Genomic DNA, 21,324 nt, shown 5'->3' on the forward strand with positions numbered 1-21,324 from the left:
TGTTCCCCCCGAATGCCGCAGGTCCCCGCGAGCCCCTGCAGCCTTCGTCCCCCGTTCTGCCCGACTTCCAGGGGCGGGCAGTGCGGGGGATCTGAACTTTCACCCCAGATCACTGTGATTGGTCCACAGGGACCAATCACAGTGATCGCTGACCAGGACCATCAATTGATGGTCCTGGGGGTGAAGCAGAAGTTGTCCCCTGCTGGAAACAGCGGGACTTCTGCCAGTTAACCCGTGCGATGCTGCGCATCGCCGGGTTAACTGCATGTCATTTATAAACGCCGGGATGCGCGAACGCACTGCACAACCCGGCGTTTATATATGACATTCTGCGGGAAGGGGTTAATAAAAGCTATTGTAACACCAAGTCACTTTGTGTTGGAGCAACTGAATAAGTGGGAAGAATAATAGAGGTGGAGATGGAATTTGTTAAAACAAGAATCCTACTGGATTTTTGATACTAGACATCAAAGGGTATGAACTTGAGGCAAGATTTGATACTAATTTATTTATAATAATGACTTTATCTGTTGTATTCTATTCATGATTTTATATATTTTTCTCATTTTTCTTATCTATAAGTAACCCACATCTTGATTCCTTACCACTTTTCAGAGTATTTTTAGCATGTATGATGCCACTTGCACGTGACAATTAAAAGTATTATATAAATTTCCCCCTTTTATATGCTCATTATGCCATGAATAAGGATCCTGAAGGGTCTGAAACGTGTCATCTTTAATGTTCTAGTTGCTGTACGCAATAAGACGATTCAATAAAGTGTTCCTACTTTTACTGCACAATTTGCACTGGACAATTCTTCTATTAAACATCTCCTAATGCCCACAAAGAGTGTGAAATATGTGTGTGATTTGTTTTTGCATGGGGTTTGTATTTGTATGGCTTTCCACAGGGTGTTTTTTTTTTCAGAATTTTCCCCATCCAGTTAGAACAATACAGAGTAATGGGAATGCCCACAACAACCACAAGTTTTTATTCAGCATGGATAACCATTTTAATCAAAATTAGACCTGCATGATATCGACCCCCATAACCAGACCCCAGTATCACCCCCTCCAGCATAATACAAACCCCTGAATCAGCCCCTCCTCACCATAATACAGACCCCTGAATCAGACCCCAGTATCAGGCTCCCCTGAACAAAATTCAGACCCCAGTATTACTCCCCCCCCCAGCATAATACAGACCCCAGAACAAGACCCCAATATTAGGCCCCCAGCATGTAAACAAACCCTAAAATAAGACCCTAGTATGGGACCCCCCCCCCAGTTTGATGATGGGGTATGCTGGGAGTTGTTGTTTCGCCAATCATAACTGCAGAACTTACAACACACTGATGTGACACAGTCAGGCCGAATTCACAATTATAATAGTGACTCATGAGTGGTTTCTATTGAGTTAATAATAGGTGGCGTCGTTTCTGATCTGAGGAATTCACTTTTCCATTTCTTCATTCTCTTGCCAAGACCATCATCAGGGTCATTTTAGTCATGGAGATGGCTATGTGAGGGCATAACATCTTACTGTTTACAGACTAAATCCTGTATACTGAGACCAATATTACCAATAATACCAGCACACAAGGAGGAACATTATGACCATACATGTAACCATAATTGTTGCTGACCAAATCCTGTATACTGAGACCAATGTTACCAATACAATGCCAGTATACAGGAGGAAAATACTACGATATTATCGGCTGATATTCACGATTTTGGACGTTATCGGTATGGGCAATTACCTTGCCGATAATGCCCCGCCCCCTGCACCGCCCCGCCCCCCCCCACCACCGCACCACACCCCCCCACCACCACACCGCGCCGCACCACACCCGCCCCGGCCAGAGACTACCGCCACCGCTGCCCCATTGCCTCCACCATCCCCCGTTTCATAATTACCTATTCCCGGGGCCTGGGCTACTTCTGGATCCTGCGGCATCCTGTGTTACGCTGTGCGCTGCGCAATGACGAGTGACGTCCTCAACGCGACGTCACCGTCGGTGCGCACAGTGACAGCTCAAGAGGACGCCGCTGGAGCCAGAAGTAGCGCGGACCGCGGACCTCGGGAACAGGTCATTATAAAACCGGGAATGGGGGAGGCAATGGGGCAGCGGCTGCGGTGGTCTCTGGCCGGGGCGGTGCGGTGGGGGGTGCGGCACGGCGCGGTGGGGGGGGGGGGGGGGCGGTCGTGGAGGCGGTGATAGGGCTCAGGAGGACCCCAGGACAGGCAGGGGAGAGAAACAGGCGGCGGCAGTCTCTGGCACCGCAAAAGCGGCTGCAGTTCATTGATTTAAAGTGCCTGCTTTAAATCAATGATCTGCAGCGGTGGTGGTGGTGGGGGGGATAAATACCCGATAACTTATACCGGAATATCGGTATAAGTTATCGGCTATCGGCCCTAACCTCCACAGAGTATCGGTATCGGCCATAAAAAATCATTATCGGTCGATCCCTAGGCAGTGTTTTCCAACCTTTTTCGACTCGGGGCACCTCTCAGAATTTTTTTTTTCTGCGGGGCACCCATACCGAAGTTGATTAGCAAAAAAAAAAATTTAAAAGGGGGAAAAAGCCGCAATGCACAATATCTATTTATCTGTGGATATGTAGATTACAGTGCTGATTTATACAGCAACTTACAAATGACGTCTTCTCTAATCAGCGTCATTCACTTTTCTTTTCCATCTGGTCCGGGCCATCATGACGATTTCTTCCAGCCACAATTCTTCCATAGTTCACCGTTAAATCTGAAAAACAAACCTGTTAGGCTCAGCACTTTTCCAGCATCATGCTCGAGATGCCGCTGGGGTGTACATGGAGGGGTGTAGAGAAGTGTACATGGGTGACAGAGGGGTGCAGAGGAGTGTACATGGGTGACAGGTGTATAGAGGAGTTTACATGGGTGGCACAGGGGTGTACATGGGTGATAGTTGGGTGTACATGGGTGACAGAGGGGTGTAGAAGAGTGTACATGGGTGACAGGGGGTATAGGGGGTGACAGAGGGGTGTTGGGGACATAGATGAGTGTACATGGGTGACAGATGGGTGTAGAGGAGTTTACATGGGTGGCAGAGGGGTGTAGAGGAGTGTACATGGGTGATAGATGGGTGTACATGGGTGACAGGGGTGTAAAAGAGTTTACATGGGTGACAGGGGGCGTAGGGGGTGACAGAGGGGTGTAGAGGGGTGACAGATGGGTGTACATGGGTGGCAGAGGGTGGTAAAAGAGTGTACATGGGTGACGGGGCATAGGGGGTGACAGAGGGGTGTACATGGGTGTGAGGGTGATAGAAGGGTGTACATGGGTGACAGAGGAGTGTACATAGGTGACAGAGGGGTGTAGAGGGGGGATAGAGGGGTGCAGGGGAGTGTATATGGGTGACAGAGGGGTATAGAAGAGTGTACATGGGTGACAGAGGACTGTAGTGGAGTGTACATGGATGACAGAGGGGTGTAAAAGAGTGTACATGGGTGACGGGGGCGTAGGGGGTGACAGAGGGGTGTACATGTGTGAAGGGGTGATAGAAGGGTGTACATGGGTGATAGAGGAGTGTACATGGGTGACAGAGGGGTGTAAAAGAGTGTACATGGGTGACAGAGGAGTGTAGAGGAGTGTATATGGGTAATAGGGGTGTAAAAGAGTGTACATGGTTGGCAGGGGGCGTAGGGGGTGACAGAGGGGTGTAGATGGGTGACAGAGGGGTGTAGGGGGTGATAGAGGGGTGTACATGGATGATAGTTGGGTGTACATGGGTGACAGAGGGGTGAGAAGAGTGTACATGGGTGATAGTTGGGTGTACATGGGTGACAGAGGGGTGTAGAAGAGTGTACATGGGTGACAGGGGGGTGTAGGGGATGACAGAGGGGTGTAGGGGTGATAGAGGGGTGTACATGTGTGACAGGGGGTGTTGAGGGGGGGTAGATGAGTGTACATGGGTGACAGATGGGTGTAGAGGAGTGTACATGGGTGGCAGAGGGGGTGTAGAGGGGTGTACATGGATGATAGTTGGGTGTACATGGGGGACAGAAGGGTGTAGAAGAGTGTACATGGGTGACAGGGGGGTGTAGGGGGTGACAGAAGGGTGTAGGGGGTGATAGAGGGGTGTACATGGGTTACAGTGGAGTGTAGAGGGTTGACAGATGGGTGCAGAAGAGTGTACATGGGTGAATGAGGGGTGTAGAGGAGTGTATATGGGTGACAGAGGGGTGTAGAGGAGTTTACATGGGTGGCAGAGGGGTGTAGAGGAGTGTACATGGGTGATAGATGGGTGTACATGGGTGACAGGGGTGTAAAAGAGTTTACATGGGTGACAAGGGGCATAGGGGGTGACAGAGGGGTGTAGAGGGGTGACAGATGGGTGTACATGGGTGGCAGAGGGTAGTAAAAGAGTGTACATGGGTGACAGGGCGTAGGGGGTGACAGAGGGGTGTACATGGGTGTGAGGGTGATAGAAGGGTGTACATGGGTGACAGAGGAGTGTACATAGGTGACAGAGGGGCGTAGAGGGGTGATAGAGGGGTGCAGGGGAGTGTATATGGGTGATAGAGGGGTATAGAAGAGTGTACATGGGTGACAGAGGAGTGTACATGAGTGACAGAGGGGTGTAGGGGGTGATAGAGGGGTGTACATGGGTGACAGAGGAGTGTAGAGGGGTGACAGATGGGTGTGCATGGGTGGTAGAGGGGTGTAGAGGAGTGTACATGGGTGACAGAGGAGTGTACATGAGTGACAGAGGGGTGTAGGGGGTGATAGAGGGGTGTACATGGGTGACAGAGGGGTGTAGAGGGGTGACAGATGGGTATACATGGGTGGCAGAGGGGTGTAGAAGAGTGTACATGGGTGACAAGGGCGTAGGGGGTGACCGAGGGGTGTAGGGGCTGATAGAGGGGTGTACATGGATGACAGAGAGGTGTTGGGGTGTAGAGGTGTACATGGGTGACAGATGGGTGTAGAGGAGTGTGACAGACCATGTCCTAAGTGCCTAACCCCTCAGTCTGCCTCTCAATGTGTATATAATTCATAGGCCAACGGAGCTGTACATTAATTTGGGGTGTTAGTATGACTATGTGATTTTATTTTAATAGTTGATGTACTAAATACTTTTAGACAATGGCATTATGAATATTGCAGAGTATTTTGTTTGTTTTCATTTCACATTTTTCATTATTTGTATGCTATATTTTAAAAACTGTATTGTGGTAATAATTGTTAAATATACAGAAAGTCTTATTAAATATGTTGCATTTCAAATTGGTTTCATTTGTTTCCCTTCAGGATATAGCAATGCTTTATGCTTTGGTAGCTGTATGACCTATGTTAGGAAAGTAATATGATCTAACTGCATTCTTAGTGATATGGCAACTACATACACTCACTAAAGTTCAATCTTCAAAACCTGATACACAGCTGGCTCGTTGGTCTAGGGGTATGATTCTCGCTTTGGGTGCGAGAGGTCCCGGGTTCAAATCCCGGACGAGCCCTTATTTTATAACCTGGATGTATAAAGCATACAGTACATGATAATTCAATAAACTGAATGAAAAATGCATAGATGGCTTATTGGTCTGACAATATAATTAACACTTATTTGTATTTGTTCAAACCATACAGAATCCCATGTCTGTAATAGAAACTCATACTGTATATTAGTATCTGAAATAGTAAAGTCAATAATGATTATTTATTAAGGAAGAACTGTGGCCAGCTCAAAAAGCCTGTTGTTTATAATACTTTGCAGCCTCTGCTCTGCAGAATAAAAATGAAGGGGAAAATGTTTGCACCATGCTCGCCACTTTTTGTGGGTGAGGATTAGTTGGAGGGACAGTTGGAGGCTTTACGTGGCCTCAGAGATATATTCTAATCTGTGCAAGAAACTAGTGTAAATTACAACTGAAATCTAAGTCAGCTCATAGCTGGCATAGATTTCAGTCCATTGGAGCACAGACAGAAGAGATGTGCCAAATATTAAGAGTCAGGGGAATGGAGACAACCACTATACCATGACTAAGTAAAAGATAAGACACAGAGACTCCAGCTTGGGTAAACTAGGCGACAGTTTTATAAAAGGGGTACTCCGGTAAAAAAAAAAAAAAAAAAAAAAAAAAAAAAATCAACTGGTGCCAGAAAGTTAAACAGATTTGTAAATTACTTCTATTTAACAATCTTAACCCTTCCAGCACTTATCAGCTACTGTATGCTCCAGAGGAAGTTGAAAGGCTCTTTTTTGTCTTACCACAATGCTCTCTGCTGACACCTCTGTCCATGTCAGGAACTGTCCAGAGCAGGAGAGGTTTGCTATGGGGATTTGCTCCTTCCCTGGACAGTTCCTGACATGGACAGAGTGGACAGCAGTTCAACTTTTTGCCACCAGTTGATTTGCAAAAAATAGTTTTCCACCAGGGTACTCCTTTTAGGGTAAATAAAGATTGGTAACAAATACTTACCACAACGGAAAATGAATTTAATAATAAACAGTATCCATACAGCCGATCGCTTAAACTAAGTTCTCCCTTTAATATACTGGGCAACTGAATCCCACAAGGCCATGTCCCTAAAGACATGGCCCCTCACAGACCATAGCCCAGACTCCCAGAACGAGACTTCCTATTCACTGAAACAAGCTAAAACAGAGTGTAGCAAAAAGTAAGCTTTGAATGCAGAAGACCGATAACAAGAAAAAAACAATATAAGGCAAAGCATCAACTAAGTGGGAAAGCACATCAAAAGAAACCGGACTTTCAGATTAACTAAAACCTTTTTTATAAGCTTTCAAAACCTGCTTGACATGAAAAAACAACACAAAAGCCATTTCAGAAAGAATGAAATACCAGCCAAGACTTTTGAAAGGCAACAAAAGCAAAAGGTTAGCAGAGCGCTAGACTGAAATGGAGATGTTTGCAGATTGGAACAAAATAGACTCCAATCCAGTAGTACTCCGTGCATATCCTTCTAGAGAGGGAATTCCTAATATTACCCATAACTAACACCATACCATCTCCCATAGAAGAAGAGAACAAAGACCCCCATCCAAATCCACCAAAGGAAGCAGCTTGCATGATGTAGTCCACTGCAAACGAGATAAGTATCCACTATCACGTCAGTTCTACGAGGAGCATATCAAGCCTTGAGCCAAATATTCTTGGATATACAATATAACACCAGGTGTCTATGCATTTTCTGCAACAAACCATACTCTTATTATCAGAAGTAACTAAAATATGGTTACTACAAAAGGAAGAACCCCAAATCACCAAAGCTACAATCACAGGAAAGAGTTTGAGGAACACTATATTCCTAGTTAGGCAGCAAGCATACCAGAAATCTGGCCATGCTTCCGCTGACCAATGCCCCTGAAAAAATGCACCGTAACCCATGGAACTTGCTGTATCCCTAAAAATCTGAAGAGCTTCTGCCACAATAAAATCAGATTGCCGACCATTATCAGATGAAAGAAATTCCAACCAAAGCTAAAAGTCCTCCTTTAGAGGTCTGGTCAACCTTATGTAAGAAAATGAAGACTTTAACCCTTAGTAGCTGCATATAACCAAGAATAAAAGACACACACCATCAGAATGACCCTGGTAGTAAAGTGTTAGGCCATGTTTACAAGTCAGAATTTCTGTGCCGGATTCCGCACTGGAATTCAGCATGGAGATTCTGCTGCAGTAGAGCCCTGTGGAATTCTACAGGATTCTGATGCGCTGTGCACACGGGAGAATTTCCATGCCAGATGTTTCCAGCACGTTAATTGCATTTTCCATGTGCACACAAAGAAGGAACATGTTCATTATTTGTGCGGAGTCCGCACGGAATGCATAGTTGTCTATGTGACAGCGCATCCCTGTGCGGTCCTAGTGCCGGCATGTTATACTGGCTCCCTGCAGTTTGTGAAATGTCTGAACAGAGATTCTCCGTGCGGACATTCCTTCGAGTGAAAATAGCCTAATAAACCTAGAAACCACAGCAAGTCACAAAGAGTTTTCTCTCAAGCCAACATAGCTGAAATTGAGGACTTCAGCTTAGATAGCTTCTCAGGAGGAAAACAAAAAAAAATCATATTTTCAGAATCAATGATGGTTCCTAAAAATTCAAGAATGCTGCAGGGATAAAACTCAAAAATAGAAATAAGCTTATGCAAAGTGAAAAAAAATCTAAAGAATCCGGAGGCGCAATATACAAAAAAATCATCCAACTAATGTCTTATACCAGGTAACATCTGCTCTAAAACCCAGTGAAGAAAAGTAGAAAAAGATTCAAAATCAAAACAGGAAAGAATAAACTCCACGGGCACACATTTGTCAAAGAAAAAGACACAGTCAAAGCGAAAAACCAAGGTGTTAAATCCTCTGGGATGAATCAGGAGCAGCCTAAAGGCTTATTTGATATCTGCTTTCGCACAGTGCCCATATTTCCACAACAACGCGATAACCAAGTCAAACATAGCATAATGGACCTGGAGCATTCTAATGGTCAGTTACATCATTTATAGAAAACTTATGAGGATAAGACAAATTATGAATCAAACAAAAATAATTTGTAAAACCCTAAGGGGGACACCCGAAAATGCTTAAAAACAGAAGGGGGTGTGGTGGAAAGAGGACCCACAATTGTAGAGCAGAGCAGCGCATAGCTGAGAAAAATCAATGCTCCGGTACCTGGCTGAGCCTGCGAGGCCAATCACAATACTCCAGCCTAAAATCAGTATCTGCAAGATGAAAGAAGAGGGGGCAGGGGAGGACATAAAAAGACCAAATATGGGGGCCCTGTTACCATGTGTCCCCAACCATTTTAAAGGGGTATTCCGGGCAAAAACATTTTATCCCCTATTCAAAGGACTGGGGATAAGATATCTGATCGTGGGGGGCCCGCTGCTGAGACCCCCCACGATCTCCCTGCAGCACCACATTCTATGCGGGAGCTGCGTCCCCAGTTTCCTGGACTAGGGATGTGACGATGTGACGTTGGAGTGTAGCTCAGATAAGATGAGCAAGTGGCATAAAACAGCCAGAGACAGGGACACAGTTCAAATGCAGGTCTTCTGCTCTTTTTTGTCCCAAAAAAAATATACAGCCATATTTACACTGGCACATAACAAAACCTGCTTGTCTAAGAATTAACTACACACTATTACTTGCTCTTACTATACAAGTGACTTATTACCGGTGTGAGGTGCGTCCTATGCAGTTCTGTGTTCGTTCCTCCCCTGAGCTGTCCAAAGATTGCCGAAGATACAGCGAGGGGCGGGAAAGGCAGAGCTGGGCAGGACGCAACTCTGCACCTCCCTCAGCAGGAGGGACATAGATATGAACACAGCCCTGCTCCTCACAGCCCCACTCCTGTCATAACAGGAGGGACGTAGGTCTGCACAGCCCCACTCCTATCATGGGGACGTAGATCTACTTCCCCATCACCGGAACGGGGCTGTGCAGATCTACGTCCCCATGACAGGTGCAGGGTTGTGTACGTCCCTCCTTCTGAGGGAGGTGCGGAGAGGGCGCTGTGTATGGGAACGGGGCTCTGGGAGGAGGGAGGTGCAGTGCTGCGTCCTGCCCAGCTCTGCTTTCCCTCCCCTTGCTGAATCTTTGGCAAACTGCGAACAGCTGAGGGGAGGAGTGAACGCAGAATTGCATTGGATGCAGTTCTGCACCTCACACCAGCCACCCGACCAAACAAACTTTAAATGTGTTACCTCACACAAGCTAGCAGAACTCAGGACTTCAGGTCAAATTTCTCACTCAGCATCTCAATGCAGACTGACTTGCTATCCTTACAGCCTAGTAATGAGCTTTCTCTAGCACTTGAGCAGCACTGGGCTCATATGAAAACCTGGAGTGGCCCAGGAACTGGAATGAAAAACCCCACTACCAACCTGCCTTTCATAACATAAAAATGCAGACCCAAATATAGAAACCTTCCAGTAAGAAATTGTAAACATATTAAGGAAGTGCCGAAAACTTTAATTAGTAATAATAACAATAAAATACACCATATAGGTAGGTGTGTGTTTACGAAAGTACCATTGACCATGTGAAAGGTCACTTGGGACAGAACGACTAAGTATTTCCCACCACCAGTTTGTTGAAGTGACAGCAACAATATTTCATATGCTATATATGTTGTGTAATATTTAACATCAACATGTAATACCTAACATCAACCCTTGAAAGGGTTGTTAATACCCAGAAACGTGTCGTGTGAATATACTAATAAAAGAAAACCTGAGTTTCATACTTATGCTTCCAAGAACCTGTTTTCTTTAGCAGCGTGACTCCAGTTTCCACGTTCCTGTCTCCTCTCCATTGTTATGTAGCATGCTGATATCATGGGCATGGGAAGCCACAGCAGCTGATCACCGTCCATGATATGTGTTTGTAAGCGTTGTGTCTGGAATCTGCACAACCCCACCAGGTTAGTGCATTACTCACTTACGCTTGTCATACACCCCTTCAAGTGGCTCTCCAGCTGTAACACTCATCATGTTTGGAGAGGCATGATGGGAGTTGTAGTTTTACAATAACTAGAGAGCCACAGATTGGGCACAGTTTCTCCCATCACTACTGCGGAACTTACAAGTGACTACAGCAATGATGGGACAGTCAGAAGAAAACACAATATCAGTGATCTGAGTGATGTCTTCTCGGTTGTCTTTTCTTTTCTATTTTGTCCAGGCACCAGAACTTCTTTCAGCTTTTTCTTCCAGAGTCTGATGCCCGGACATCATTGTTGATTTGTTAGCAGATCCTAATCCTTTGTATGAAGACATAATCATTATAATCCTGCCAGGCACTGAGTCCCCTGAATATATCACTGCCAGAAACTGTGCCACCTGAATATAACCAGGCCTGACATCATGTCTCCTGAATATAACCTTGCCATACCCATACACTGTGCCCCCTGAATATATCCCTGACAGAAACTGTGCCCCCTGCTACACACTGTACCTGTAATAATAATGTCACGGCCCGCTCCGTGTCCCAGTGCCCTGCGCGGGGCCGTCTGCGCCTCCTCTCCCGCTCCTATGTGCCCGTGCCCCGGCATTCTCCTCCCCGCCACTTACCTTCCTCCTCGGTCTCTCCCGCTGGGCAGCATCCTCGTCCCGCTCGCACGGGAGCCGCGTCCTTGGGCTTCTCTCGGCGCGTCTCCCGTGCATCCTCCTGCAGTGCTGGTGCGCGCGCGTCTCTCCCCCAGGGCGCGCGCACGCCACTCTGTGAGATTTAAAGGGACAGTACCCTTTCTATTTGTCACTTGTTGGTCCCACCTTATTTAAGCATTTCACTTCCCTTGTTCCCTGCCGGATCTTTGTGCTATTGCCCTAGAGAAAGCGTACCACTACTGTTGACTACGTGTGCTACCTGACCTTTAAGCTACGTCCCCGACTACGTACCTTAGCCGCCAGCCCTTGACCTTCTGCTACGTCCCTGACTACGCACCCAGTCTCCAGCCTCTGACCTTAGCTTTACCCAGCCCACGACCTACCATCAGCCCGACAGCTTGCCCGCTCCCTACCTTCCGGTTACTCCTCTCTGTGCCAAGTACCACCTCGGCCGCCCGCGTGGTCGAGTCGTACCAGCGGAAGCGACCTGGATGTCGCCTGCCGCAGCAAGTCCATCCTGCTTCGCGGCGGGCTCTGGTGAAGACCAGCGGCGCCTTAGATTCCGCTCCCTGGTGCGGCTCTCTACATCTGCCACGCGGTGCTCAGCGGATCCACCTCCAGTCTTCTCCGGTGAGTGTCACATCAAGATCCGGCCATGGATCCCGCCAAGGTGCCTCTTCCCAGCATCGCGGATCTCTCTACTGTGGTGGCTCAGCAGTCCCAGCAGTTGAAACAACAGGCTCAACAACTGAACCAATTATCTGCCATGATGGAGCAGCTCCTCACCATGCAGCAGCAGCAGCTTCAGCAGCCGCAGCCACGGCAACCCGTTCCCGAGCCTGCTCCTGGACCAGAGCCTCCAGCCTCTGCTCTCGGTCCAAAGTTGCGACTCTCCCTGCCCAACAAGTTTGAGGGTGACTCCAAGGCGTGCAGGGGTTTTGTGTCCCAATGCTCCATGCATATAGAATTAATGGCAGACCAGTTCCGATCGGAACGGGCCAAGGTGGCCTTCGTCCTCAGTCTTCTTTCTGGAAGAGCCTTGGCCTGGGCCACCCCTCTTTGGGACAAAGGTGACCCTATTACAGCGGACCTGCAAACCTTTTTTACCGAGTTCCGGAGCCACTTCGAGGAACCTGCCCGAGCCTCTTCTGCCGAGTCTGCCCTCTTGAACCTTTGTGAGGGAGATTCGTCAGTCGGTGATTACGCCATCCAGTTTCGCACCCTAGCGTCTGAACTGGACTGGAATGAACCGACACTGTGTGCCACCTTCAAGAAGGGCCTGTCTAGTAGGGTCAAGGATGCCCTGGCCACTCGTGACCCCCCCTCTTCTCTTCAGGATTTAATCCGTTTGGCTACCCGCATCGATGTCCGTTTTGCGGAGAGGCAAGGGGAACTCCGCCAGGAGCGCCAGTAGCCAAGGGCTTCGCATGGACCCAAATAAATTGTCCGCTGTTCTGAACTGGCCTCAGCCTTCTGGATTAAAAGCTATTCAGCGCTTTTTAGGCTTTGCCAACTATTATCGGCAGTTCATTTCACATTACTCTACGCTAGTAGCACCCCTTGTGGCTTTGACTAAAAAGGGAGCAGACCCCAAGTCTTGGCCTCCCCCTGCCGTAGAAGCCTTCTCCCAACTCAAGTCTGCCTTTGCTTCTGCTCCGGTCTTGACACGCCCCGACCCAGACAAGTCTTTTTCCCTGGAGGTGGACGCCTCCTCCATGGGAGCTGGAGCAGTCTTAATGCAGCAATCCACCAAGGGCAAAATGTCCACCTGCAGTTTCTTCTCAAAGACCTTTTCTCCAGCAGAGAGAAATTATACCATCGGGGACAAGGAGCTCTTGGCTATTAAATTAGCTCTGGAGGAGTGGCGTCATTGGTTGGAGGGGACAGTCCTCCCAATTTCCATTTATACGGATCACAAGAATCTCCTTTACCTGCAAACCGCGCAACGGCTGAATCCCCGACAGGCCAGGTGGTCTTTGTTCTTCTCTCGTTTTAACTTCCAGATCCGCTTCCGTCCAGCTCATAAGAATATCAGAGCTGATGCTCTCTCCAGGGCCTTTGATGTTACGGGACTAGACTGGCAGCCTCAGCACATCATTCCTCCTGACCGCCTCATTCCTGCAGCACCGGCTTCCCTTCTTCAGGTACCTCCTGGGAAGACCTTTGTACCTCCTCACCTGAGAACCAAGATCTTGAACTGGGGCCACTCTTCCTTCCTAGCAGGACATTCGGGGGTCCAGAACTCCATCTCCCTCATTTCCCGTCACTATTGGTGGCCCAGCCTACCCCGCGATGTCTCCGATTTTGTTCGTGCTTGTGTCATCTGTGCCCGGAATAAAACTTCTCGCCAGATGCCTGCTGGCTTACTGCAACCGCTTCCCATTCCGGAATCTCCTTGGGACCATATAGCCATGGGTTTTATCACGGACTTGCCACCGTCCTCCAATTGCACCGTAATCTGGGTTGTAGTGGACAGATTCTCTAAAATGGCCCACTTTATCCCGCTCCCCAGTCTACCATCCGCAACCCAGCTAGCAAGTTTGTTTTTCCGTCACATCTTCCGGCTCCATGGTCTCCCTCTCCATATTGTGTCTGACAGGGGGGTGCAATTTGTCTCAAAGTTCTGGCGTGCTCTGTGTAATCGCCTCAAAGTCAAGTTGGATTTCTCCTCTGCGTACCACCCTCAAACCAATGGTGAAGCGGAAAGAGTGAACCAGACCCTTGGTACCTATCTTCGTCACTTCGTCTCTGCACGACAAGATGATTGGTCCTCTCTTCTACCCTGGGCCGAATTTTCTTATAATCACCATGACTCTGGTTCTTCCGGCAACTCCCCATTCTTCATTGTCTATGGACACCATCCCCGCCCTCCTCTCCCACTGCCCATCTCCTCCGAGGTCCCTGCGGTTGATTCCCTGGTTCGAGATTTCCAGGCCATTTGGAAAGACACCCAACGTTCATTAACTCATGCTTCCTCCCGTATGAAACTCCAGGCTGACAAGAAGAGAAGACCTCCACCAATTTTCCATCCCGGTGACAAGGTGTGGCTTTCCGCCAAGCATGTTCGCCTTAAACAGCCCAGTTATAAACTAGGACCCCGTTTTCTAGGCCCATTCAAGGTTGTACGTCAAATTAACCCGGTGGCCTACAAGCTGCTCCTGCCTCGTTCTCTTCGTATCCCTAACACCTTCCATGTCTCCCTCCTCAAACCATTGGTCTTGAATCGATTTTCCACCAAGTCTTGTACTCCATCTCCAATCTCTGGTGTCTCCGACATTTTTGAAGTGCAACAAATTCTTGCCTCCAAACTCTCCAGAGGAAGACAGTTCTTTTTGGTTGACTGGAAGGGATTTGGTCCTGAGGAGAGGTCTTGGGAACCCGAAGAGAACATCCTGGACAAGAACTTAATCCAGAAGTTCCTGCAACTCAAAAGGAAGAGAGGGCCAAAGGGGGGGGGGTACTGTCACAGCCCGCTCCGTGTCCCGGTGCCCTGCGCGGGGCCGTCTGCGCCTCCTCTCCCGCTCCTATGTGCCCGTGCCCCGGCATTCTCCTCCCCGCCACTTACCTTCCTCCTCGGTCACTCCCGCTGGGCAGCATCCTCGTCCCGCTCGCACGGGAGCCGCGTCCTTGGGCTTCTCTCGGCGCGTCTCCGGTGCATCCTCCTGCAGTGCTGGTGCGCGCGCCTCTCCCCCAGGGCGCGCGCGCGCCACTCTGTGAGATTTAAAGGGACAGCACCCTTTCTATTTGTCACTTGTTGGTCCCACCTTATTTAAGCATTTCACTTCCCTTGTTCCCTGCCGGATCTTTGTGCTATTGCCCTAGAGAAAGCGTACCACTACCGTTGACTACCTGTGCTACCTGACCTTTAAGCTACGTCCCCGACTACGTACCTTAGCCGCCAGCCCTTGACCTTCTGCTATGTCCCTGACTACGCACCCAGTCTCCAGCCTCTGACCTTAGCTTTACCCAGCCCACGACCTACCATCAGCCCGACAGCTTGCCCGCTCCCTACCTTCCGGTTACTCCTCTCTGTGCCAAGTACCACCTCGGCCGCCCGCGTGGTCGAGTCGTACCAGTGGAAGCGACCTGGACGTCGCCTGCCGCAGCAAGTCCATCCTGCTTCGCGGCGGGCTCTGGTGAAGACCAGCGGCGTCTTAGATTCCGCTCCCTGGTGCGGCTCTCTACATCTGCCACGCGGTGCTCAGCGGATCCACCTCCAGTCTTCTCCGGTGAGTGTCACAAATAATACTGCAACACACAGCTTCTTCTCAGTTTGGCTGAATCCTACCCCGCATTGTCCTGTTCCAGACCCCCCTGTCCACTTTCTGCTCCATACCCCTCTGTCCTCCTCCAGACCCCTCTGTCCTTCTCCAGACCCCTATATACTTCTCATCCAGACCTCTCTGTGCTCCTCCTCATCCAGACCCCTCTGTCGGCCTCCTCCTTCTCCAGACCTCTCTGTCCGCTTTCTCCAGACTCCTCTGTCTTCCTTCCAGCTCCTCTGTCCTCCTCTACCAGACCCCTCTGCATACATACATCTATCATGTATACATCTATCATCCATCTATCATTCATACATTATCTATTATACATATATTTATTGTGCATGCACACATCTATCATACATCTCCCGACAGAATTTCAGAATTTCCACCAGAGATCCCATGGGTGGTTCTAGGAATGCGCAGACTGTCCCCATCGACGGTAATGCATTTCTGAGTGGATTTTTTTGGTGAATCCTCTCCAAAATAGAAATGTATTGCTGTCTATAGGGACGGCAAGGCAGTCTGTGTGGTCCTAGCGCCACCATGGGATCTCTGACAGAAATTCAGTTTGGAAAATCCAAAGTATGAACCTGGCCTTATACACACACATCTATCAAACATACATGCATACATCTATCATCAGGTATCATACATACATTTATTATACATGCACACATCTATCGTACATACATTTATCTTACATACATATATCATGCATGTACACCTCTATCAGACATACATGCATACATCTATTATACATCCATCCATCATACATACACATATCTTTCATGTCCACTCACTTTTATGACAGGAGATCAGTGTCACTTAACTGGGGCAGCAGTGGCAATAATATATTTAAAAAAACGTCCATCTGAGACCTGGGGCTATATATATTTTTTCACAATAAGGCACAAAGAGCTAAGCAGTTGCTGTAACTTGTACCCATGCAGGGCCAGATTAGGGCTGCCTGGAGGACGGAGCAACCCCTTCCATGATTTTTATGCACGCTGGACGATTTTGTGTCAACTCCTCCCCTCAGTTGTCCGAACAATTTCCTGGTTCCGCCTCCATGCAAAATTGTCCGGGACGCATTGCCTCCACCTCTCCGCTCTGTACTGCATCTAGGACTGTATAAGTGTTTACAAAACAGTGTGTAACTAGATTTTGCAAAACTACAACTCCCAGAATGCCTAGACAACCAAAACCTGTGCGAGTATGCTGCGTGGAGGCGGAACCAAGAAATGGTTCAGAGAACTAAGGGGAGTAGTGGCCACAAAATCGTCCGGGGTGCTTAAAAAATCGCTCACAGCAACACAGGTGCATTCCCACATCTGTCATTCATACATACATTAATAATACATACATCCAAGCAAACAATTAGGAAACATACATCGATTTATCATTCATACATACATGCCCTGCGGTCCATCCTCCCCCAGCCGCCCAGTCTCCTTAAACCACTCCACCCCTCCCCCTCCTTGTCTCCTCAACCCCATAATCCCCCCACCCCCGGTTTCTCCTCACCCACTCTGAACTGGATTTGGGCCAGGACAGAGTGAGGCTCCTACAGGGCTGAGGAGGGGGCAGAACAGCCGGCGTTGAGGCTGCCGGGCGGGCCTGATGGCCAGTCAGGCCCTTCCCCCTACAGAGCCCCCCCCTCTTTCCCGCACTTCTCCCCTGGTCCCCCCCAGAATGTTCACTCATCCTCCGCAGTGTAAGGCAGCGAAGGCTGCTGCTCCTTGCATGGATGCTGCTGCACAGGTTCTGGCTTCAGAGGCAGGGAGGGACGTGTTAGGGGCTTGGAGAAGACGTGAGTGCCTCCGAGGTGCATGTCTACTCCCTGCAGCCCTTGGCCAGTCCCACCCTGCATTGATTTTTAAAATGCCCACGCCCTTAAAAAAAAAAAAAAAAAAAAAAACACGTGCTGACAGTGACGGGTCCGGGCCCCATCGAGCAGCGCCAAAATGCCCGACCTGCTCCTGCAGCATATAGCATAGGGTAGTAGCAGGGGGCCCTTTGCAACCTCTATTGTTAAGCCACTGTAGCATAAACATGTAGGGAAGGTGGTGTTAGGTATCACACAACATACATATTTTATGAAACATTGCAGTTGTCACTTTCCCTTTAACAGACTGGTGGAGGGAAAAACATGCTTGTCTTGTCCAAGGTAACCTTTTACAAGGTAACCTTGGTATCTTGGTATACACACATTTACTATATGGTGTATTTTATTGTTATTATTACTAATAAAAGTTAGGTTTTAGGCACTTCCTTTATACTGTTACATTCCTCGTGACTAACCCAGCTTCTCCTGGATAAGATATGTGCTTTCTGGAACCAGGTCTTTACATGTGACAGGGACCACCACTATGTTACTATGTCGCAAGGGATAGATGACTTACATCGGATTTTGCGACCTTGATGGCAGCAATGACCCCAATAGAGAAGACATTAAACATTACATTTTTTATAGATGTGTTTCTAGTCATAGTAAATGACTATAATTTTTTTTTATATAATCTTATTTTATTACATACCTCTATACTCACATGTACAAATGAAGTACGTACAAATATAAAGAAATACATAAATGTAACAAAATATTGTAGACAGAAATGTGTACACTGCTCCAGCTATTCTAGGTATCCGGCATTGTGATGATGGAAAAGTACAGACTATGAATGTAACGTGATACAACCTCTTCCTTAGTGCTGATGTGGCACTTAAACTGCTTCTTGTAACAAAGTACAAAACGTACTGCATAAGGAATCAAGTGGAGCTTCTAACTACCAGAAAATGATAAAGATTGATATGAGCAGTGTAATATTATATACAAAAATATATAATTAAAAGCAAGAATATGTATAACCAAAATAATTAAGTGCATATAAGTTAAATGCTTTTCTTTCTTTTCTTTTTTTTGTAAAATGACCATTTGTGTGGCAAAAGTATCTGGATTTACACATGTATGTTTGGGAATTTAGCGCTTTATGTTAGAACATGCTCACTTAACTCTGACTTGTTAAAGAAATGTTCAAAAATAACTACCGTATATACTCGAGTATAAGCCGAGTTTTTCAGCACGATTTTTCGTGCTGAAAACACCCCCCTCGGCTTATACTCGAGTGAACTCCCCCACCCGCAGTGGTCTTCAACCTGCGGACTTCCAGAGGTTTCAAAACTACAACTCCCAGCAAGCCAGGGCAGCCATCGGCTGTCCGGGCTTGCTGGGAGTTGTAGTTTTGAAACCTCCGGAGGTCCGCAGGTTGAAGACCACTGCGGCCTTCAACATCATCCAGCCCCCTCTCACCCCCTTTAGTTCTGAGTACTCACCTCCGCTCGGCGCTGGTCCGGTCCTGCAGGGCTGTCCGGTAAGGAGGTGGTCCGGTGAGGAGGTGGTCCGGGCTGCTATCTTCACCGGGGAGGCCTCTTCTAAGCGCTTCGGGCCCGGCCTCAGAATAGTCACGTTGCCTTGACAACGACGCAGATGCGTCGTTGTCAAGGCAACGGCTCTATTCCGGGCCGGAAGCGCGGAGAAGAGGCGCCCCCGGTGAAGATAGCAGCCCGGACCACCTCCTCACCGGACCACCTCCTTACCGGACAGCCCTGCAGGACCGGACCAGCGCCGAGCGGAGGTGAGTACTCAGAACTAAAGGGGGTGAGAGGGGGCTGGATGATGTTGAAGGCCGCAGTGGTCTTCAACCTGCGGACCTCCGGAGGTTTCAAAACTACAACTCCCAGCAAGCCCGGACAGCCGATGGCTGCCCGGGCTTGCTGGGAGTTGTAGTTTTGAAACCTCTGGAGGTCCGCATGTTGAAGGCCGCAGTGGTCTTCAACCTGCGGACCTCCGGAGGTTTCAAAACTACAACTCCCAGTAAGCCCGGACAGCCGATGGCTGCCCGGGCTTGCTGGGAGTTGTAGTTTTGAAACCTCTGGAGGTCCGCAGGTTGAAGACCACTGAGGGCGAATGATGAGAAGAGGATGATGAAGGGGGGGGGTGTGGGGATGATGAAGGGGGGGGGGGTGTGGGATGATTACAAGGGGATGATGAAGGGGGGATGTGTGGGATGATAAGGGGATGTGTGGGATGATGACAAGGGGATGATGAAGGGGGGATGTGTGGGATGATAAGGGGATGTGTGGGATGATGACAAGGGGATGATGAAGGGGGGATGTGTGGGATAAGGGGATGTGTGGGATGATGACAAGGGGATGATGAAGGGGGGATGTGTGGGATAAGGGGATGTGTGGGATGATGACAAGGGGATGATGAAGGGGGGGATGTGTGGGATAAGGGGATGTGTGGGATGATGACAAGGGGATGATGAAGGGGGGATGTGTGGGATGATAAGGGGATGTGTGGGATGATGACAAGGGGATGATGAGGATGTTAATGACGGGTCTGGATGATGACAGGGGGGGATGAGGTATTTCCCACCCTAGGCTTATACTCGAGTCAATAACTTTTCCTGGGATTTTGGGTTGAAATTAGGGGTCTCGGCTTATACTCGGGTCGGCTTATACTCGAGTATATACGGTAATTTGTTTGAAAAGAAATAATAAATACAACATGAATACTTGCTACAGGGAAAAACACACCTACAATGTACTATTGGTCTAATAATTATTATTTTCATTATTATTATTATTATTATTAATAATAATAATAATATTAATAAAAATAATAAAGGCGTTATCCAGTAACTAATTTCTTCTAACAAACACCACACCGGTCCACAGGCTGTGTGTGGTATTACAACTTGGCTCCATTAACGTCAATGGAACTGAGCTGCAATACAACGCACAAACCAAGGACAGGTGTGTTCTTTAAAGGGGTACTCCGCTGCTCAGCGTTTGGAACAAACTGTTCCGAATGCTGGAGATGGCGCCGTGAGGCTGTGACGTCATAATCCCACCCCCTCATGATGTCACACCTCGCTCCCTCAGTGCAAGTCCCATAGACTTGCATTGAGGAGGCGTGACATCATGAGGGGGCGGGGCTATGACGTCATTAGCTCCCGGCACCGTCTCCAGCATTCGGAACAGTTTGTTCCAAACGCTGAGCAGCAGAGTACCCCTTTAAAGAAATCAGCTCAGTTTTTCTAATTCTGGATTACCCCTTAAAATTTTCCACTGCTGCATTCTTGGCACCATGGGCATACTGTAAACATCCATTTTATACAAAGGGAGATGTCTCCCCATCATTACCACAACTGCGATCTCTCCATTTGCAGAACTTGGTGTAGAGTTTTCCTTTGTTTGTGCTACTATCTGTATTATTGTTATACTGATTGGCTGAGCAGGTATTTCCTTGTGTTAAAGGAATACTGTAGTGCAAAATTACTCATCCTCTATCCGAAGGACAGGGGATAAGTTATAGATTGTGGGGGTCTAACCGCTGGGACCCCCCATGATCCCCTGAACGGGGCCCTGGCAGTCGTCAGGGAGGGGGCGTGTCCATCCCCAACATGACACGGCACCCGACACGCCCCCCCATGTATCCCATAGAGATGCATGGAGGGGGATGTCAGCCGCCATGTAATGCGGGGATGGAACGCTCCCTTCATACAGACTGGAGGGGCCCTGTACAGGAGATTGCGTGGGGGGGGCAGGGTCAGACTCCCGCAATCTATAACTTATCCCCTATCCGAAGGATAGGCAATAAGTTATTTTGCACTACAGTATTCCTTTAAGTCAGAGAGCAGGAAATGGACACCATAGGTCAGAATGGCAGAAGCAGAATATTTGACAGGTGAGTACTTCTTTAATTTGTTTTTTAACCCAACCTGGTCCCATAAATAAAGACAAACAAAAAAAAAACTGACTGCAGTAGAACAATTGAAAAAAAAATTAATACATAACATATATGGATGAAAATATGGGAAAAGCTCTACTCCACTTCTGTTCTATATATATAAACACATCTGGAGACAGATGATAACAGGT

General features: G+C 48.1%; 1 non-coding gene across 1 annotated transcript; it reads left to right on the forward strand.

Annotated features, from left to right (window-relative positions):
* Positions 1-5,429: 5,429 nt before the first annotated feature.
* On the forward strand, positions 5,430-5,501 carry TRNAP-UGG (transfer RNA proline (anticodon UGG)). Its single transcript has one exon. It is a non-coding gene; the product is annotated as a tRNA-Pro (tRNA).
* Positions 5,502-21,324: the final 15,823 nt, after the last annotated feature.

This window comes from Hyla sarda, chromosome 2, assembly GCF_029499605.1.
Source record: "Hyla sarda isolate aHylSar1 chromosome 2, aHylSar1.hap1, whole genome shotgun sequence".
Taxonomy (NCBI): Eukaryota; Metazoa; Chordata; class Amphibia; order Anura; family Hylidae; genus Hyla; species Hyla sarda.